We start from the raw sequence: 22,949 nt of genomic DNA, 5'->3' as shown, positions 1-22,949 counted from the left end.
TTGTTAGGCTCAGGGCCTTACAATTGCTGTAAGCCTCTAGCCTATTAGGTCTCTTGTCAGCTCTCTGAGGATTGCAGCTGGGTGGGGCTGGCCTCAGGCACAGGAGCACCCAATTGTTTCAGGTTTTGGAAGGTGGGGCAAACCTCCTATGTGGGTCTTTGAGAAGTACAAGTCTTCTGTGGCTGAGAAGCCCTGCCGCCCACAGGTCCACACACAGTCAACACAGTCCTGCCCCGTGTGAGCGCCCCGACCTCCCCAAGTGGACCCAGTCTCTCCACGGCGGGAGCCCCACACACTCTGCCACCGCCCCACACTCTCCACCCGCTCCTTGTGCACACCCTGCCCCGCTCAAGTCAGCTCAGTTGCCAGGCTGCAGAGAATCCAGTCACCAATCTATGCAGGCCCACACGTTGCCTGAGGGCTTGTTGTTGGGTGGGGCTAGTCTCTAGGGTGGGCTGCCTGCCCTGGCTGAGCTGGATTAAATCGGTGCTCTAGCGGGTGGAGCAGACCCTGGGCTAGCAGGTCTCAGGGAGAACTCCAATGGCGTCTGTGTCAGCACGCTCACACCAGGCCACAACAATGGCCGCCGCCAATGTCCCAGTCCCTGGAGAGGTCTCACCCCTCACCGAGATGCACTCAGGGCCTATTAGGTGAGTCTCTTGTCACCGAAGCACTGTGCACCTTTCTTTCTGGTGATTTTAGGATGCTTTCTGGAACGGGTGAGTTTGTGCGCGGGCCCTTTAAGAGCCAGTTTTAGTTTCTTTGTGAACCGGGTTTGCTGGGGGTGCTACCCAATGCTTTAGTAGCAGGCAAAGTCAGATATTATGCCGCTGGTGTCGATTGTGCTGGGTCCACAAAATGCCCACAGCGGGGGCGCTCCCCGGCTCAGGACCCCACGCCTCCAGGGAGGCTGCGTACCTGTGAGCTGCTCCCGGCGGCCGTGAAGCTGGCGGCTTGTGACGGCGGCGTTTTTCCTCTCCAGAAGGGAGTCTCTGCCTCTTCTACCCCAGTTAGGATTGTCCGTTGTTGCAGGAGTTCCTCTTATCCAGTTTTCAGTTCTGTCTCAGGGGTAATTTTTCCACGAGTAGTTGTAAATTGGCTGTGTCCACGGGAGGAGGTGAGTTCAGAATCTGCCTACGCCGCCATCTTGACCTAAATTATATTTTTAGTATAGAAAATATCATCGGTTTAACAGACTTAGATATGTTTAGGTTTTTGATGGAATTAAGTGCTCTGACCTAATTTTTTTTCTCCGAGGGAAAAAACTCTTTAAACAAAACAAAGACAAGTAAAACATCACTAATATGCCCAAATATTCATTTTCCTTTGAATTTTTTGTGAATTTAAAATTCACGTCAGTATGCTGGTGAAATATGGTTTACAATAGTATTTTCCTAAAATTGTTCTAATACACCACATTATTTGGACAAAATTCTGAAAAATTAATGCATTTAACAAATATTTATCATATGCCTACAATGTGAAACAGGTTCTTTGTATAATATATTCTTCCCCTTTACCCTCCTTTTAATGAAAATAGACTAATCTTCCAAAAGTAATAAGACAAACACTACTATCTGTAAGAAAGCAATGAGAAAATGTCCAATATTTATAAAATACTATAGCAAAATTATGATTACATATCAAATAAAAAGACCATATATTGTCATAAGGTAAGAAATATCTGAACTTTGACATACAGAAGAATTTTATTTATTTTTTAAGGTTGAGATTTCTGGTGATGGTGTTTCCTAAACTGTGAGTGTTTATATATGATGATAATGAGGGCTGGGTGATGGATTTCATCCAACTGTTGGTTTGTCACAAAGAGAGGCATCTGGATACCTGAAAAAAACAATTTTCTGCTTTTAAAGCTTCCTCATAAAGTGTGAACAGCTTGATTAAAATCCTTCCCCACTCCCCTTCTACTGGAAAAACAAGTCACATTTTATGGCAATGCCAATATCATCATCTGCATTAAAAAATAAAAATAAAATAAAATAACAAACAAAATTTAGCAAAATAATCACCACATATTCTTTGAGACTTATGTTATATAATTTCCTTTAATATTCTATTAAAATTGCTGGTTGGTTTAGTTTAAATGATCTGCTTCACATCACCTAATAAAAAAAATCTTAAATATGTCTTGTATTACTTCTAAGTCTGTCTGCACAAAGTCTAAACATCCCATAGCAAAATGAAAAGTTCAATCAGCCCACTGTTTAAGCTACATGACGCCAAATCACTAGTTTGAATTTTCCCTGTTGAATTGGCCAGATGTTTTAGTATTGTGCAGACACAGCCTAAGAAAGTATTCAACCACTTACTATGAAATGATTGTATCAGAGGGTAGGAATTCACATGCCTAGCCACACCCATACAGACAGTAGTAATACACCCTTTGCATAAAGTGAAGCACACTGTATAATTTTATGATGGTATTTCAGTAGCCATATTTTAACTTGCACAGGAATTATGAGGACATACAGCAGTCACATAAAACAGAATCTTGTTTTACCTAAGCTTTGATGAATTAAGGTAATTTATTGTGTATAGTTTTTGCATGTGTTTAAAATGCCTAGAATATGTAGTTATATACACTTTTTCGAATTAGTGACCTGAAGATTTTTCTATGATAGAATTGTGAGCACCAGGCTGAAATTTTAAAAGAAAATGTGATGATAGATTTACGATTCAAAGGACCATAAATGAACAGAAATGCCTTGAAAAAACAGCTACCTATCTGACTGATCCAAGAAAATGAACACTGAAAACAAACAGCTGCCCTGTAGTAGACCTTGTGGTAAAACTGGTCACCCTGAGCATAATGAATTTATTTTCTTTTGTGCTTATTATGAACTTGACAAATTTTCTCTGGTATAAATATTTAAATATGACAATGAAGAGAAACGGCAATGACCCAACATCTCTAAGAGAGAGCCAGAACTGTTTCTGGGAACTTGGAGGTCTCTGAGAAAGCTTGCTTTCAATTTGCAATTCTTCTTTTAGAATTAGAGTTAGGACCTCTTTATCCTTAAGTTCCTATTGAGCCTAATTAAAGAACATAAGTATAGGGGCCGGCCTGGTGGCACAGTGGTTAAGTGCTCGCGCTCTGCTGTGGCAGCCCGGGGTTCGCAGTTTCGGATCCCGGGCGCACAGTGACGCATCGCTTGTTAGGCCATGCTGTGGCGGCGTTCCATATAAAGTAGAGGAAGATGGGCATGGATGTTAGCCCAGGGCCAGTCTTCCTCAGTAAAAAAAAGGGGAGGATTGGCATTGAATGTTAGCTCAGGGCTAGTCCTCCTCACAAAAAAAAAAAAAAAGGAACATGAGTATAATTGTGGAGTATAAAGGAAAAGAAAAGGGGAATGAACAGGAGAGAAAGAGTGACAACAGAGAAATGGTGGTGGGGAAAAAGAGAGAAGAGAAGGAGTTAGGGGAGGGGAGGGAGGGAGAGGAGAGGAGAGGGAGAGGCATCAACAGAGTAGTAGAATAACATTGGCATTGTTGAAGTGTGGTGTAATAAGTATGGCCTAAGCTGTCAAGTGGAATCAAGTTTACCCTTCTCGAGGTAGTCAAAGAGTCTTGGATATAGGGCAAGGTTAAATGATTTCCTAAGATTCCATATGCAAAAGTTCTCAACATGCCAATATTTCTTCTTGAATTTAACACCATTTCCCAAAGTTTTTTTGGTTGCATACTTAAGTACTAACACCATAATATACTAAAGGCAATTCTTTTAGGTAAGTCTTAAAGCTCTTTTTTTTTTAAATGACATTGCAAATAAGGACACTTTTAGAGCAAAAAAAAGGGGGGGGCTCAGTTAAACATGTTAGTGCTGTTCTACAAGATTATAGAATCAGAAATTCTAAATTACAGAAAATTCCATCAGGGTGTCTGTTTATAAGAGCCTATATGGAAAAATGAGTGACATTAAAAAGTCAATATCATGGCATGGTTTTATACAGCAAAATTCAGCTAGTGAGGTCTGTGATGCTTAGGAGTGCCAAATAATCACATTTATTTTTTATTTCTGCCGTATTTTGTCCCCTCAAAAAAAATTTCAGCTGCTTTTAACAAGAGCTACAGATGTGTTATAATCATTACAGCAAGGGAAAATAGTCAACAACCAACAATAGATGGAGGTCGGTGTGGAGGTGGGAGAGAGATATTTAGCTTCCTGGCAGTCAAAGTAAAGAAAGGAAAAACAATGGACTAAGTCTCTTTCTCTAATAAGAAGCAATGCAGATTTTCAGATAAGACAATCTGTCAAAGCCCTCATCTCTGGGATAAAGTATTGGTGTGATCCTTCATATAAGAAGTATTAGGCAACAAAATATTGTCTTGGATAATTTTGAAAAATAAAACACACAAGGACAGTCTTTATATGTTTTTCAGTAGTGACCATGGATAAGAGTAGAGAGAAAGTATGGAACTATATTTACTGAGGCATTTCTAGCAGACCTATAATGGTATTATTTAAATACATAGCAGTCTGGCAATCTGATTTGATATAGAGCTACAGCATAGAGATTCTAACTAGTGCATTCCTTATTTCAGTGGCTTCCAACCAAGGTATTCATCAAAATAATCTGGAGATCTTTAAAAATGTACATATCTGGTTCTGATTCTCTATTATGCTGTTTCAATATGTTTGGGATGGGGCTAACGAATCTGTATGTTTAAACGTCTTTCTCTAATTGGCTCATCTGACTATTTGACATACTTATTCTCTGGGTTTCCTCAGAGTACAGCCAGTATGTTTGTGCCTGATGTAAGTATGATGTTTTTACTTGATATTATTTTATTATTATTTATTTCTTTTTCCTCTAGCTCCGAAGAAGATATATCGTAGATTTTTTTTTTTTTCCAGATGACCTCTAGGAATCCAAACTTTCAAAACTTTAAAATTTAAAACAATAGGTATAACACTGGCCTGAGTTCCTGGAAACTCCACATGGCAACATGCCTTAAAAAACTTTTTGTCTGGACAAATAAGCACACCACTTAAAGAGATAGTTATAATCCCCATTTTACATATGAGAAAACTTAAACTCATAGAGGTTAAGCCTTGCTCAAAGTCACACAGCTTGTAAGTGGTGGAGCTGAGATTCAACTGTCTTTAAAATCAATGTTCATTTCACTATCCCATGTCACTTCTATGGTAGGTAATATGGTGTGCTACATACTGTGGGTTCATGCTGATAACTGTTGGCATGGTTTAAAATCAGAGCAAAAAAGTATACAGTGCTCCTACTTACTAAACAAGAGCAAAAATAAATGATTTGTTTCAATGTTAAATTTATTTATGAATCCATTGCTCTTCAAAGCCTATTGCAACTGATATTGCTTCTTTATAATTGTCCCACTGCAAAAAGCTTGGGAAAGATGATCTTTTGATTATTTTATAAGGAGAGAGATTGTCTTCTTACCATTGAGAAAAGGATCAAACAGATAACATCCAGGTGTTAAAAATGCAAACATACAGCAAATGAAAACCTTGGTTGAAAAAATTTTGAAATAAAAAAAAAGAAATCTTAAAATCCCATTAATAAACAATTACCAAAGAGCCAGAATTTAAATAGATCTTGTTAATTGTGTTTATCTCAGTGTGAAGCCATGTCAGAAAACCTAAAGCAAATGCATTTTGTTAAAAGTACTACTGGCGGGCTCTGAACATTAAAAAGGAAGCTTGTCATTATGGGGCTGCAACTGAGAGAGGAGACTAACACCAGTGTAAATCATTAATATTATGTCTTAAACTTGAAATGCTGCATTATAAAGCTATTTATGTCCAACAGAATTCCCTAATATCATGCATTTGTCCTAATACTACTTGAATTCAGTGTTTATAGTATGTTGAACATCAAATGAATCACAACTTAGGGACTTGGCCTACTAATTGTATTCAGAGTAGTAACACTAGTATGCTTGGAACTATTACTGATATTAATTGATATAAAAAGGATTTTCCCTTTGAATAGATTGCTGGATGCCTATCGTCTAACAATACAAATGGAGCTCTATAATCTGAGAAGCAAGAATGAAAATAGTTGATAATGTGTCTGGTTCAAGATGACAGACAGCACACATTTATATCCCCCTTTTTGGGAAATCCCTGACTAATAGTAATGAAGTACTAAAGATAGTAAATCTGTAAATTCACTGAAAATGGGAGAGGCATCAGAAGATCAGAGCTTTAATACATAGTCTGGAAGATGGAAGAAAGGTGATACCATATTGATGGATAACGTACAACGGCAAGAGCCACAGCTCAGGGCATGCACAGAATGCTTCAGGAAAAGTTAGAGCTGCTTTCAGCAGAGAGGTGGAATAGGAAGAGAATTATAATGCAACATGGTTGATGGTCTATGACAGTGGTCTCCAAGGCTGTGTGTGCTCATCCCTGGAGGTGCACAAGATGATTCCATGTGGTACACACACAAAAATGTTAGTTTCCATTTCTACTTATTTTCTATCAAAAAATAAAACATATATTATGTTTATCAATATTTTATAAACAAATTGACAGTAGTCTGAGTATGTGATTTAGAAATATATGGAATATATTTTTTGACATAGTAAATATATATTATTAATTTAGTTTGTATAAATTAAAAATAAATATATATAAATTTCATATGTATAAATGTATATATAGTTATTTATATAATTTTTATTTATATATATATAAATAATTTATTTTATGTATATTTACACATGTATGTATATATACAGAATTAAGAACCAGGGATTATTTTGAAGAAAACAACTTTTAAAAATTATTCTAATTAATATTCTTGAGAGAATCAAAAAGATCCCACATTCATAAAATAAGAACAGGTGGCTATAAGAAAAGAGTAGTCAGAAAACAAGGGAAATTTGAATTTGTTTAAAAAGTTAGAAAGTCAATAGAATAAATTCAAATTGAGTGCAAAATGAATTGCAGAAATATTGGATATCACATAGATGACGCAAGCTTTATTGGCAAACACTAAGAATCACATGACAGAGCCTTTGGTAAATTAATATCTAGTAGAATTACATCAGTTTAAAATGGAAGGAAGAGAAAAATTGATAAATATAATGACAGGGTAGGTGTTTCACAAGAAGATAATTTAAATATCAAAATATTAGCAGATTGTTTTTGTAAAGTGAATGAAAACTTCAAATGTTTTTGCAAAAATTACCTCCTTTATTTTCATGCTGTGAAATTTAAATGTAAAATGAGGAATACAGTAGAATATTATCTTATAATTTGGTTGGGAAAGTTCTTCCCCAATGCCCCCTTAAAAATCAATACTTCTTTTGTCCATTGTTTGTTCCAAGAAATTAACACACAGTTTTAATTAACACATAAATGTTAGTAAATATAAGATTAAATAAATGTATATTTTAATTTTTTCCAGGCAAATTCTCAATGAAACCTTTGCTTTACACTATTTTCATAACTATAAAATTTTGGTTCTTGTTTTCAGTATTTTTACCATAAGCAGGATTTTTTTAAAACATGGCTAAGGAGGTCTTAGAATAGTATGATTTAAGAAGCTGGATGATCTTAGTCATAAGGCAAATAAGGTGTACATTTCTTATGTCAACAATCAAAACGGAAAAAAAAAACCCTGGCCTGTTATGCCAGGAAAAACAGGATACTCTATAAGGATGTAATGATCCAAACATGAAGCAAACTAAAATGTGGCCTGATTTTGAGCGTTAAAGGGAATGTAAAATAGAAGAATGCGTTTGACTTTGATGCTGGAAGCATCTTCCTTTAAGAGGCTATATCATTGTTTTCTGTAGATGCAGTCATGCTATTTGGCTCTACAGTGAAAAATATTTACATAATTATAATATTGAAAATTATACATGTTTATATAATTTGTGTGTGTGTGTGTTTGTGAGGAAGATTGGCCCTGAGCTAACATCTGTTGCCAATCTTCCTCTTTTTGCTTGAGGAAGATTGTCCCTGAGCTAACATCTGTGCCCATCTTCCTCTATTTTGTATGTGGGATGCTGCCACAGAGTGGCTTGATGAGCAGGGTAGGTCCATGCCCAGGATCCAAACCTGCAAACCCCAGGCTGCCAAAGCAGAGTGCATGAATTTAACCACTACACCACCGAGCCAGCCCGATATTTATATAATATTAACAAACAACCTATAGATAAAGATGGAAGTATTATATTTCAAGTGCAGGATTTATGTTATAAATCTTGTCAATGTAAAAAGGAAAGGTCATTTTAACTCAAGTTGAGATGTAAAGGGGAGGAAGAAGATTGTACTTTCTCACTGACTTAGTGGGGGAGTCAATGGCTATAATTTAAAGTCAATAAATCAAGAAATAGGGCTTTATGAAGATAATCAATAGGAGAATGATAAAAACAAAATATATCTAGCAGATATTGGGAAGATTGGAGAAAAAGAGTGCTCTAATTGAGCTCAATTCTTCATATGTAAATAATCTTTAAATTTTCATTTAAAGAATAGAAGTATAAGCATATTATTTAGAGTTATTGTGATAATCACCAAAAAAGCAAAAGAAATTACTACTAAGTAGTAAGACTGGTAATGTGAGAATGGAGTGGATTTTTAAAAACTTTTTATTTAATATCCTTCGGTACTTTTGAAATTTTATTTCCATGTGCATATATTATATCCTCTTCTTCTCCATCCTGTAATTCCATCCTCCTGAAGTAACCAATGGTAAATATTTGATGTGTATCCATTCATACCTTTCTGTATGCTAATTCTCTCTTCTCTCTCTGTCTCTCTCTCTCCCTCTCTCATCCTCACACACACACACGCACACACACACACACACACGCACAAAGGTTGTTCTTCTTTATTTTATTTTAATCCAACTGTGAATATATGATTCACATCACTCTACAATTTTATTTTATTTTTAAAAAATGTGTAATTTTTGACATCCATCCAAGTCAACATATAGATTCAACTCACTCTTTTTATTAGCTGCACAGCATTCTATTGAACAGAAAGACTCAGGGCTGATATTCAGTACCTATGGTAATTGGTCAATGCCCTTGTTATACTGATTGCTAAATATTTTGAATATCACCACTGGATAAACCATAATTTATTCTGTCAATTCATTATTTATGTATATTCAGGCTATTACAATGTTGAAAACGCACACACACACACACACACCCCATGCATGCATGCACATGCATATGCATACATACATATCAGTGCTTTTATTTTTCTATGGGTGAGATTCCCAAAAGAGTGATTGCAGGGCCAAATAATATTCATATATTTATTTTAATAGATATTGAAATATTAGTTTCTTTAAAAAGCTGTGGCATTTCACAATCCCACCAGCAATAATGAGAATGCCTTTTCTCATATCTCTGCCAATACTGGATATTATTATCCTTGTTAATTTTACCATAAGATGGGTAAAAAAAAAAAGGTAATTATATTGTTGCTTTAATTTGAATTTCCCTGACCACTAATGAGATGAAGTCTCTTTTCACACGAATATTTGCATTTTGATTTTCTTCTTCTCTGAATTGATTGTTCGTAAACTTTGTACATATTTCTATTTAGTCATTAGTCTTTTCCTTATTAAGTGTTGGATCTTTTTGCTAATTAGTCATATTAACCCATAGTTCAGGTCAGCAAATTTAGAAAGTATTTGGGACATAACTATATTTTAAAAGTTATTGATTGTTTATCTGAAATTCAAATTTAACTGGGATTCCTGTGTTTTATCTGGAAAGACTACCCATAGTCTGATATTTATTTGATTTTGTTTATCATATTCTTTACCAAACAGTTAGGTAATTGAATTTATTAATCTTTTTTTCTTTGGTGAGGAAGATTCGCCCTGAGCTAACGTCTGTTGCTGATCTTCCTCTTTTTTCACTTGAGGAAGATTAGCCCTAAGCTAACATCTGTGCCAGTCTTCCTCTATTTTGTATGTGGGACACCACCACAGCATGGCTGATGAGTGGCGTAGGTCTGCGCCTGGGATCCGAAACTGCAAACCTGGGTTGACGAAGCATAGTGCACCGATCTTAGCCACTACACTGTGAGGCCGGACCTATATTAATCATTTTTTAACGGCTTCTGTTTTCCTATCTTGATTAAGAAGGTACTCCACACTCTGTGGTAGTGAGAGTATTTCCTAAGTTATGGCAAAATAGTTCTATTATTTCACTTGTCACATTTAGATTTTTACTCCATCTGGAATTTATTTTTTTGATTATGTCAATAGTAGACTTTTTTCTCAAGTGAATAGTCAATTTTTCCAGCACCATTTATTAAGTAAATTATGCTTTGTCAACTGAATTAAAACTGCCAACTTCGTCACATTTTAATTTATAATAGATCTTAGATCTATTTAGACGGTTATGCTCCACATCTAGTTTATTTGTCTATTCTTATCCACCTGATTTTAGAGTAAGTTTAGTATCTGATATAGAAGGTCTTATATCTCTAATACTGCACTATTAATTTTAATATAATATTCTTGGCATTTCATGATCTTTATTATTCTACATAAAATTTTATATCATTTAATCCAATTCTAAAAATTTGGAATTAGTAAACTTATGTATTCATTTTATAATAAATTGAGCTGTCTATGCTATTAACCATGGCTGTGCAGGAAAATGCTATTCATTCCAACTAGTTCTGGTGTTTTTATGTCTTTCTATAAAACTTGTTTATTAATTTATTTAAATAATCTTTACTAAGATAATATTCATATATCATAAAATTTACCCCTTTAAAGTGTTGAATCCAGAGGTGTAGTATTTTCACAAAGATGTGCAATCATGACCACTATCTAATTACAAAAAATTTTCATCACCCAAAAAGAAACCACATACACATTAGCAGTCGTTCCCCATTTCTCTCTCCCCTCAGTCCTTGACAATCACTAATCTAATTTCTGTCTCTGTGGATTTGCCTATTCTGGACATTTCATGTAAATTGAATCACATAATATGTGGTATTTTGTGACCAGCTTCCTTCTCTTAGCATAATGTTTTCAAAGTTCATCCACATTGCAACATGTATCAGCATTCCATTTTTTTATTGCTGAATAATATTACATTTTATGGATATATCACATATTATTCATCCATTGTTCACTTGATGGACATTTGGATTGTTCCCATTTTTTGGCTATTATTGACAATTCTGCTGTGAACGTTCAGGTACAAGTCTTTGTGTGGACATTTGTTTTCATTTCTCTTGGGTATATACCTAGAAGTGGAATTGCTGAGCCTTAGGATAACTCGATGTTTACATTTTTGAAGAAATGCCAAGAGGCTACACTATTTTATATTCCCACCAGCAATGTTTATGAGAGTTCCAATTTCACCACATCTTCATCAACACTTATTATTATCTGTCTTTTTTACCTGCCACCCTTGTGTGTGTGAAGTTTTATCATGTGATGATTTTTGTTCACACTGCCCTGATGGCTAATGATGTTGAGCATCATTTTCTAAAATACCATTTATAAATACTTTCTTTGGAGAAATGCATATTCAAATCCTTTGCCCTTTTTAAATTGGATTGGAGACTTTTTATTGTTGAATTAGTAAAATTTGTTATATATTCTGGACATATATCTTATAAGATACATGGTTTGCAAATATTTCCTCCCATTATGTTTTTTTAATTTTTATCCCTTTTGCCAATCTCTCCTTTTTTTATTGATGTCATAATAGTTTATAATATTGTGAAATTTTAGTTGTACATTATTGTTTGTCAGTCACCATATAAATGCATCCCTGCACCCCTTGTGCCCAATCCCCCCCCCCTTCCCCCTGGTAACCACCAAACTGTTCTCTCTGTCCGTGTGTTACTTTATCTTCCACATATGCGTGAAATCATGTGGTGTTTGTCTTTCATTTTCTGGCTTATTTCTCTTAACATAATACCCTCCAGGTCCATCCATGTTGCTGCAAATGGGATGATTTGGTCTTTCTTTATGGCTGAGTAGTATTCCGTTGTATATATATACCACATCTTCTTTATCCAATCATCAGTCGAGGGACACTTGAGTTGCTTCCACTTCTTGGCTATAGTGAATAATGCTGCAATGAACATAGGGCTGCACAGGCCTCTTTGGCTTGTTGATTTGGTTCTTTAGGTAAATACCCAGTAGTGGGATAGCTGGATCATAAGGTATTTCTATTGTTAATTTTTTGAGGAATCTCCATACTGTTTTCCATAGAGGCTGCACCAGTTTGCATTCCGACCAGCTGTGTATGAGGGTTCCCTTTTCTCGACAACCTCTCCAACATTTGTTATTTTCTGTCTTGGTGATTATAGCCATTCTAACTGGTATAAGGTGATATCTTAGTATAGTTTTGATTTGCATTTCCCTGTGGATTAGTCTTGTTGAGCATATTTTCATGTGACTATTGGCCATCTGTATATCTTCCTTGGAAAAACGTCTGTTTGTATCCTCTGCCCATTTTTTAATTTGGTTGTTTGTTTTTTTGTTGTTCAGTTGTGTCAGTTCTTTATATATTATAGAGATTAACCCCTTGTCAGATATGTGGTTTGCAAACACTTTCTCCCAGCTTGTGGGTTGTCTTTTCACTTTGATCCTGGTTTTGTTTGCCTTGCAGAAGCTCTTTAGTCTGATGAAGTCTCACTTGTTTATTTTTTCTTTTGTTTCCCTTGTCCATGTAGATATGGAATTCGAAAAGATCCCTCTATGACCAATGTCAAAGAGTGTACTGCCTATATTTTCTTCTAAGAGTTTTATAGTTTCAGGTCTTACTTTCAAGTCTTTGATCCATTTTGAGTGAATTTTTGTGTATGGCAAAAGAAGATGGTCTACTTTCATTCTTTTGCATGTGGCTGTCCAGTTTTCCCAGCACCGTTTATCAAAGAGACTTTCCTTTCTCCGTTGTGTGGTCTTAGCTCCTTTGTCAAAGACCAGCTGTCCGTAGATGTGTGGTTTTATTTCTGGGCTTTCAATTCTGTTGCATTGATCTGTGGGTCTGTTTTTGTACCAGGGTACTATGCTGTTTTAATTATTATAGCTTTGTAGTATATTTTGAAGTCAGGGGTTGTGATGTCTCCTACTTTGTTCTTTTTTCTCAGTATTGCTTTAGCTATTTGGGGTCTTTTGTTGCCCCATATGAAATTTAGTATTCTTTGTTCTATTTCCGTGAAGAATGTCATTGAGGTTCTGATTGGGATTTCCTTCAATCTATAGATTGCTTTAGGTAGTATTGACATTTTAGCTATGTTTATTCTTCCAATCCATGTGCATGGGATTTCTTTCCATTTCTTTATGTCATCATCAATTTCTTTCAATAATTTCTTATAGTTTTCATTGTATAGGTCTTCCACATCCTTGGTTAATTCATTCCTAGATATTTTATTCTTTTTGTTGTGATTGTAAATGGGACTGTCTTCTTGAGTTCTCTTTCTGTTAGTTTGTTATTGGAGTATAGAAATGCAACTGATTTTTATAAGTTGATTTTGTACCTTGCAACTTTTCTGTAGTTGTTGATTATTCCTAATGGTCTTCTGCTGCATTCTTTAGGATTTTCTATATATAAAATCATGTCATCTGCAAACAGCGAGAGTTTCACTTCTTTGTTGTCTATTTGGATCCTTTTATTCCTTTTTATTAACTAATTCCTCTGGCCAAAACCTCCAGTACTAAGTTGAATAAGAGTGGTGAGAGTGGGCATCCTTGTCTTTTTCCTGTTCTCAGAGGAATGGCTTTCAGTTTTTCCCCATTGAATATGATGTTGTCTGCAGGTTTTTCATATATGCCTTTTTACTGTGTTGAGGTACTTTCCTTCTATACCCATTTTGTTGAGAGTTTTTATCCTAAATGAATGTTGGGTCTTGTCAAATGCCTTCTCTGCATCTATTGAGAGGATTGTGTGGTTTTTATTCCTTGTTTTGTTAATGTGGTGTATCACATTGCTTGATTTGCAGATGTTGAACCATCCCTGTGTCCCTGGTATAAATCTGACTTGGTCGTGGTGTATAATCTTTTTAATGTATTGCTGTATTTGGTTTGCCAATATTTTGTTGAGGATTTTTGTGTCTATGTTCATCAGTGATATTGGCCTGTAATTTTCCTTCTTTGTATTGTCTTTGTCTAACTTTGGTATCAGGATGATTTTGGCCTTGTAGAATGTGTTGGGAAGTGTTCCATCTTCCTGTATTTTTTGGAATAGCTTGAGAAGGATAGGTATTAAATCTTTTAATATTTGATAAAATTCTCCAGAGAAGCCATCTGGTCCTGGACTTTTATTTTTTGAGAGGTTTTTGATTACTGTTTCAATTTCTTTACTTGTGATTGGTCTATTCAGATTCTTTATTTCCTCTTGATTCAGTTTTGGGAGGTTGTATGAGTCTAAGAATTGATCCATTTCTTCTAGATTGTCCAATTTGTTGGCATATAGTTAGTCTTTCATAGTATTCTCTTATAATCCTTTGTATTTCTCTGGCATCCATTGTAATTTCTCCTGTTTCATTTGTAATTTTATTTATTTAAACCTTCTCTCTTGTTTTCTTGGTGAGTCTGGCTAAGGGTTTGTCAATTTTGTTTATCTTCTCAAAGAACTAGCTCTTTGTTTCATTGATTCTTTCTACTGTTTTTTTGGTTCCCATTTCATTTATTTCTGCTCTAATTTCTATTATTTACCTCCTTCTGCTGACTTTGGGCTTTGTTTGTTCTTCTTTTTCTAATTCTGTTAGGTGTAGTTTAAGGTTGCTTATTTGGGATTTTTCTTATTGGTTAAGTTGGGCCTGTATTGCTATGAGTTTCCCTCTTGGGACTGCTTTGCTGCATCCCATATGAGTTGGTATGCTGTATTTTCATTTTAATTTGTCTCCAGATATTTTTTGATTTCTCCTTTAATTTCTTCAATGATCCATTGGTTGTTCAGCAGCATATTGTTTAGTCTCTAGATCTTTGTCACTATCCCAGTTTTTTACATGTAGTTGTTTTCTAGTTTCACAGCATTATGGTCAGAAAATATGCTTGTTATGATTTCAATCTTCTTAAATTTATAGCAACTTGTTTTGTTTCCCAACATATGGTCTCTCCTTGAGAATGTTCCATGTGGGCTTGAGAAGAATGTGTAATCTGCTGTGTTTGGGTGGAGTGCTCTCTATATATCTATTAAGTCCATCTAGTCCAGTTTTTCATTTAAGTCCACTATTTCCTTATTGACTTTCTGTCTGGATGATCTATCCATTGATATTAGTGCGTTATTAAGATTCCCTACTATTATTGTGGTGTTGTTAATATCTCCTTGTAGATTTGTTAATAGTTGCTTTATGTACTTTTGTGCTCTTGTGTTGGGTGCATATATGTTTATAAGTGATAAGTCTTCTTGGTGGAGTTTCCCTTTTATCATTATATATTGCTCCTCTTTGTCTCTCATTACCTGTTTTATCTTGAAGTCTGCTTTGTCTGATATATGTATGGCAACACGCGCTTTCTTTTGTTTGCCATTAGCTTGGAGTATTGTCTTCTATCCTTTCACTTTGAGCCTGTGTTTGTCTTTAGAGCTGAGATGTGTTTCTTGAAGGTAGTATATTGTTGGATCTTGTTTTTCAGTCCATCCCATCACTCTGTGTCTTTTGATTGGAGAATTCAATCCATTTACATTTAGAGTGATTATTGATATATGAGGGCTTGAGGTTGCTACCTTATGGCTCATTTTCCAGTTCTTTTGCATTTTCTTTGTTTCTTGTCCCATATGTTTCGGACTACCAATTCAGTTTGGTAGTTCCATATGATGGTTTTCTTAGTTGTTTCTTTATTTTTTTATTGTATGTGTCTCTGTTCTGAATATTTGTTTAGTGGTTACCCTGAGGTTTGTATAAAAAAATCTCATAGATGTGATAGTCCATTTTCTGATGGCCTCTTATTTCCTTTGACTAAGTCAATTCCGTCCTTTTCCTCTTCCCCTTCTAAGTTACTATTGTGACAACTTATTCCATCTTGTGTTGTGTGTTTGTGTTTAAAGTGATGAAGCTATGTTTATTTTTGGTGTTTTCCTTCCCTTAATCTTTGATGTTATAAGTAAGTGTTTGCTAACCTATTCTGATAGAGAGCTGGAATATATCTGATTTGGCTACCTATTTTCTCCTTGCTCAAAGCCTTGTATCCCCTTTCTCTTTTTTCTTTTTTTCCAAGCATGAGAGCATTGAGCATTTCTTGTAGTGAGTGTCTTGTGGCAATGAACTTCCTTAGCTTTTTTTTATCTAGGATAGTTATTTCTCCAACATATCTGAAAGATATTTTCACTGGATAGAGTATTCTTGGCTGAAAGTTTTTGTCTTTCAGAATTTTGAATATATCATTCCACTCTCTCCTAGCCTGTAAAGTTTCTGATGAGAAATCTGCTGAAAGCCTGATTGGAATTCCTTTGCATGTTATTTTTTTTCCTCTTGCTGCCCTTACTATTTTTACTTTGTCATTGACTTTTGCCAGCTTTACTAATATATGCCTTGGAGAGGGCCTTTTTTTTGTTGATATATTTAGGAGATCTATTGACTTCATTCACTCGTATTTCCAGCTCCTTCTCCAGATTTGGGAAGTTCTCAGCTATTATTTCTTTGAACAAACTCTCTGCTCCTTTTACCCTCACTTCTCCCTCTGGAATACCTATAATCCTTATGTTGCATTACCTAATTGAGTCAAATATTTCTTGGAGAATTTCTTCATTTCTTTTTAGTCTTAGTTCTCTCCCCTCCTCCATCTGGAGCATTTCTACATTCCTATCCTCAATAATACTAATTCTTTCCTCCATATTGTCAGCTCTGTTCTTTAAAGATTCCAGATTTTTCTTTATCTCCTCCATTGTGTTTTTCATCTCCAACATTTCTGATTGGTTTCTCTTTATAGTTTCAATCTCTTTGTGAAGAAGCTCCTAATTTCATTGAATTATCTATCTATACTTTCTTGTAATTCTTTGAGCTTTTTTATGATAGCTATTTTGAATTATCTGTTGTTTAGTGTATAAATTTCTGTGCCTTCAGGACTGATTTCTGGGTGCTTTTCATTTTCCTTCTTGTCTGGAGATTTAACATATTTTTGCATTGTGCTTGAGGGTGTGGTCTTATTTTTCCTCACTCTGAAAATATCTGGTCACAGCTTCTACCTTCTGCCACCTAGGTGGGTGTCAAGAGCTGTGTATTCCGACCCCATCGTGATCTGCAGGCACTTTGGCTGGGCTGAAATGCAGTTGGCTGAAGTGCGGCTGAGCTGGGGTGCCAAGCTCAGGGGGAGGGGCGCTTACTTTCGCCTCCCTGATCCCAGGGGCTTCTTGCTCTTCTCTTGCTATTTGCTCTCCTGAGGTGCTAGCTTGATGAGGACACACCTGCAACTGTTCCATTCCCTCTGTGACAGTGTTTCCCATGGCCTATGAGGGAACTTGGAGAGATGGTTTTCCCTGCAGAGGGCCGCCCCTCCCCCTCCTCTCTCTGAGAGCTGAGCAGTCTCAGTCTCAGGGTCACTGTTGTCAGGCAAGGAGGGGAGTTCTCCCTACCTCCTTCCACTTCCTCTAGGAGTTCCAGCACCACTGCCTTCAGATGTAAGGCTGCGTGGATCTCTCAGACCTCTTTTGCGTAGTGTGAAATACCTCTGTTGGTATATGAATGTCCTTTTTGTTGTATATTAGTGGGGGAGAGTCCAAGGGAAGACCTCATTCTGCCATGATACTGACGTCACTCTGCCAATCTCTGCTTTTTGATAGGAATGTTTAATATGTTTATGTTTAATCTAATTACTGATAATTTATGATTTATGTCTGCCATTTTGCTATTTGTTTTTTATATGTTCTCTGTTTTTCCCTTCTATTCCTTCACTCCTTACTTTGCTGTAAATATATATTTTCTAGTATGTTATTTAATTCCTTTGTTGTTTATTTTAATATATATTTGAGTTATTTCCTTAGCAGTTTCCATGAGGATTACAATTAACATTTTAATTTAAAACAATATACTTCAATGTAATACCAACTTAATTTTCAATTTTATATACAGATATTTCTTGATTTATGATAAAGTTATGTTCCAATAAACCCATCAGAAGTTGAAAATATCATAAGTCAAAAATGCAATTAATACACCTATCCCACTAAACATCGTAGCTTAGCCTAGCCTACTTTAAACATGCTCAGAACACTTACATTAACCTACATTTGGGCAAAATCATCTAACACAATGCATAAAGTGTTGAATATCTCTTGTGTTTTATTGAATACTGTGCTGAAAGTGAGAAACAGAGTGGTTGTGTGGGTACAGAATGGTTGTAAGTGTATCCATTGTTTACCCTTCTGATTGTGTAGCTGCTGGGAGCCATGTTGCCTCTGCCCAGCATCACGAGAGAGTATCATACTATGTATAGCTAGCCCAGGAAAAGATAAAAATTCAAAATTCAAAGGACAGTTTTTACTGAACGCGTATCGCTTTCACACCATTGTAAAGTTGACATATCATAGGTTGAACCATGTTAATTTGGGGACCATCTGTCCACATTGTCTTTTGAATATATCAGTTCCCATGAGCTAGATCCTAATACATTATAAATGTATCAACTCAATTTTATAATTATTTTTATGCAGTTGTTTTGTAAATCAGATAGGAGAAAAAAGTGAGTATAAACCAATAATGCATTCCTATTATATTTTATATTTTACTGTATACTTACCATTACCAGTGCTATTGATGGATTGATTTACTGATTAGAATTACTGTGTAGTGTCTTCATTTCATCCCCAGGAGTCCCTTTATAGCAGATCTTCTGGCAACAATCTTTTTCTGTTTTTGTTTATTTGCGTGATGTGTTAATTTTTTCTTTGTATTTGAAATATAGTTTTGCTGAGTATAGAATTTTTCATTAACAGTCCTTCAGCACTTTAAATATGTCATCCTACAGCCTTCTGGCCTCCATGGTTTCTGTTAGAAAATCAGTTTTTAATCTTATTGAAGCTCTCTTTTATGTCATAATTCACTTCTCTCTTGCTGTGTTCAATATTCTTTCTTTGACTTTGGTTATGGATTTTGATTATGATGTGCATAGGTGTGGGTCTCTTTGAGTTTATCTTACTTGGAGAGTTTAGAGATTTTTGGATATGTAGCTTAATGTTATTCATCAAACTTGAAAAACGTTCAGCCATTATTTTTTAAAATATTCTTTGTGCCCATTCCTCTCTCATCTCTCCTTCTGGGACTCCCACTCTGTATATGTCGGTATGCTTAAGGGTGCCTCACAAGTTTCTGAGGTTCTTTTCATTTTTCTTAATTTTTATTTTCTCCCTGTTCCTTGGAATGGGTAGTCCAAATTGACCTATCATCAAGTTTACTGGTTCTTTCATTTGTCAGTGCTGCTGTGGAGTTCCTCTAGTGAATTTTTATTTCAATTGTTGTACTTTTCAGCTCCAGATTTTTTAAATGAATTTTATATCTTTATTGATAGTCTCTATCTAGTGACATATTTAGAGACATTGTTCTCATATTTTTATTTATTTGTAAACATGATTTCTTTTAATTCCTTGAACAAATTTATAATAGCTGCTTTAGTCTTTATCTATTAAATGAAATGTCTGAGCTTTTTCAGTGAAAGTTTCCATTGGCTGTTTATTTTCCTGTGTATGGACTTTACGTTTTTGCTTCTGTGCATGTTTCATAATTTTTGTTGAAAACTGTACATTTATAAAATATAATGTGGCAATTCTAGAAATTAGAATTGACTTCTCTTACTTAGGATTTATTTTTGTTGCTATTTGTTTAGTGACTCTCCTGGATTACATCTCTAAAGTCTGTATTCTGTGTCATGTATGGCCACTGAAGTCTCTGCTTGGTTAGGGTAGTTGTCAGTGAATGATTGGAGAGATTTCCTTAAATACCTTCAACCAATACATTTTCTAGCCTTTGACAAGGTTCTGTGTGTGTGTGTTGGAGCTTGGTATCAGCATTCTGGCAAGCAATTGACAATTCTGCCTTAGCCTTCACTTCCTGCTGTATAGAGCCTCAAGGTCCACCACAGGTGAGAGATTAGGGCATCTCAGATATTTCTGAACATGCACATAGTCTGCACATGCACTTGGCCATCTCAATTTCCAGGAATATGTAGGATATCTTCAAAGCCCACAATGGACATCTCATTCTCCACCTTTTCCCTTTAAGTTTTTTAGCCATAATCTTGTTTGCCATAGCTATTATCATTGCCTCAGGAAGCAATTATATTAAACAATTGCCACTGATTGTTTTTGACAAATGCCCCAGGGAAAAGGCTGTTCCTAGTGAGCTCAGAGTCAGGTCAAACAAAGACATTCCCTCAGAGTGGGGGTTTCTAAGTAACTGCCAGATGAGTCTAAAAATGACAGTTCTCTAGGGATGGAGATTTTAGTGTGCTCAAAGCCTGTTTTGCCCTCTCCAGTACTGTTTGGCAGCTGTTAGTGGCACTTTGATTACTACACTGTTGGATTTCAAGGATACCATGGAGCTGGAGAGAAGAGAATGGGTATAGGGCAAACAAAGCTTGCTGTTATTTCCAAGATTTAACCATTTTTCTCTAATAAATGCTCCTTGAATGACTGTAAACATTTGGTTAATTTCCAGAGTTCTGGAAAAGATGATTTTGACAATTTTTACCACTGTTTCCATTACTTTTATGAAGGAGTTGACTTTCAGAGGTCTTCATTGTTCCTAAAATACTACCCCATTCTATACAATTCAAAGGTTTTATTCATATATTCTTATTATATTTGTTTCATGATATTTTGTAATTTTTTTAAATTTAAGCTAGAAAAGATGACTCATTTATAAATTATGAAAGAGAGTGAAGAAAAAAAATTATTGATTTTTGTTTATCCTGTACCCTGAAATCTTCCTAAATCACATTATCCATTTTGATAGTTTTTTTTAAAAGTAGAATTTCTTAAGTTTTCTAGATCAACAATTAAATCAACCACAAACAAGAAAAAATGTTTCTTGCTTTCTAATATTTGTGTTAGTTATTTCAGGCTCTTATCACATCATATTGGATAAGTCTTCTAAAACAAGTATTATTGGCATTGTAACTGATCTCATTGACTTATTTCTAATTTATTGAAATTGGCTTCAGTATTCTACAACTAAAATAATATTTGATGTTGACTTTTCACAAATAGTATTTTTCATAATTACTATTCTTATTTTTTTATGAGTCATACTAGGAATTGGTTGTGGAATTCTATTAAATGTCTTTTCAGTATTTAAAGATATAGCTATATGGTTTTATTCACTTAATTTGTTAATGTAATGACCTTTGTTGATATATTTCTTAATGGTTAAAATAATGAACCATTCTTACAATTTTATAATTAACTCTACTTGATTATTGTGTATTATTATTCTTTGATTCATTGATGATTTTGATCATTAATATTTCATTTAAAGGTTTTCAGGGCTGGCCCAGTGGCATAGTGGTTAAGTTCATGCACTCTGCTTCAGCAGCCCGGGGTTCACTGGTTCGGATCCTGGGTGTGGACCTACACACCACTCATCAAGCCATGCTGTGGTGGTGTCCCACATACAAAATAGAGGAAGATGGGAACAGATGTTAGCTCAGGGCTAATCTTCCTCAGCAAAAAGAGGATTGGCAGTGGATGTTAGCTCAGAGCCAGTCTTCCTCACACACACACAGAAAAGTTTTCAATGACATTAATAAATTATTTTATCTCAAAACAAAAGAATAACTAAGAGCCCCATTCAATTATTATTTTCTTATCCCTAACACTGAGGTGAGACTTTCAGATTATTTCTACTATCCACACTCTCCTACTCAACTGCTTGATTTTGCTAAATATATTTTGTATTTTAAGTTCCCAGCTGCTATTACCTATTGCATTAGTACATATAATTTGTTTCAACAATTATTATAAGAAAAACAGCAAGAGCTTTGATAATTTTGATAAGTACAAGAAAAAGAGAGAGAAGATCCAATAGCTAATGGGTTAGTTAAGACATATAAAGAAACAAGTAGTAATTGTTCTCTGTCATTACTGAAGAACGTTCCAGAATAACTATGAATTGTATTAAGAGGGAAAGACACAGAGAGACAGAAGGTAACATAAATCTTATCAAAGTACATAATAGGCAAAGGGAAAAGCAGGGATTCTCTTTTTCCTATGAAACTAATGTCATGCTTATAATGGTAAATTCCATCATTGGACTATGGTCTGTTTTGATCAGTTCTGTGATTAATGTCAGTCATTATAGAGACAATTATTGTGTATTTTCTGGTAGGTATAGTTAAGTTGAACAACCTGATGTGAATATTTTTTTTTAATGTCATCTATCTTGCATTATTAGAGTGGAATTAGCTTAAATAAAGTGAATTAATTCCTAAAGTAATTTTGGGGTTAATCAACCTCTGATGCTAAATCTTGAACTCTGGGAAGTTTTAGTTGTCCCTGTTGTTCTTGCTGTTACTGCTGCTGTTCTCCTTTTTATTTTGAAAGAATTTTAGACTTACAGAAAAGTGATAAAACCATGCAGAAGTCCTGAATTTTCCTCATCAAAATTCCCCTAAGATAAAGATCTTACATAACAATAGTAAAATTATCAAACCCAGGGAATTAGAATTGGAACAATGCTGTTAATAAACTGCAGAACTTACTTTAATTTTACTAAAGTTTTAACTAAACTCTAAGGTTTTAACTTTTTGCCTTCTAGGATTCCATCTTGAGCTTCATCTCCAGTCTGTCACATTTCCTCGTTTGTTTTGTGTCTTTCTTTACCTTTACAATTTTGAAGAGCAGTGGTCAGTTATTTTGATGTGGATGCATTTGTTTTCTTTTGTAAGTTACAAAATAAAATGATGTAAACCAGATGTCCCTCCCACTGTGCAAAGAAATACCCTCTAGGTCTATAGAGAGCTCCAAAATTAAGTGACTAAGATCATAAGTTTAAAGGCTCTTTCTGGAGG

The 22,949-nt window shown here is 35.1% G+C and overlaps 1 long non-coding RNA gene across 5 annotated transcripts in view; it reads left to right on the top strand.

Moving 5' to 3' along the window:
• Positions 1 to 228: 228 nt before the first annotated feature.
• LOC147911780 (uncharacterized) overlaps positions 229 to 22,949 on the top strand; it is a 243,870-nt gene continuing 221,149 nt past the window's right edge. For 3 of the 5 annotated variants that reach the window (XR_015550563.1, XR_015550565.1, XR_015550564.1), the window contains exon 1: positions 232 to 650. This is a non-coding gene — a long non-coding RNA (uncharacterized LOC147911780). Of the gene's footprint in view, positions 651 to 22,949 lie in introns of all 5 variants that reach the window. The other 2 variants (XR_015550562.1, XR_015550566.1) reach the window with 2 other exon arrangements.

The sequence above is a fragment of the Ceratotherium simum genome, chromosome X (assembly GCF_057802395.1).
Source record: "Ceratotherium simum simum isolate JZ-2026a chromosome X, ASM5780239v1, whole genome shotgun sequence".
Classification (NCBI taxonomy): Eukaryota; Metazoa; Chordata; class Mammalia; order Perissodactyla; family Rhinocerotidae; genus Ceratotherium; species Ceratotherium simum.
This window is presented reverse-complemented; position numbering and strand designations above follow the sequence as displayed.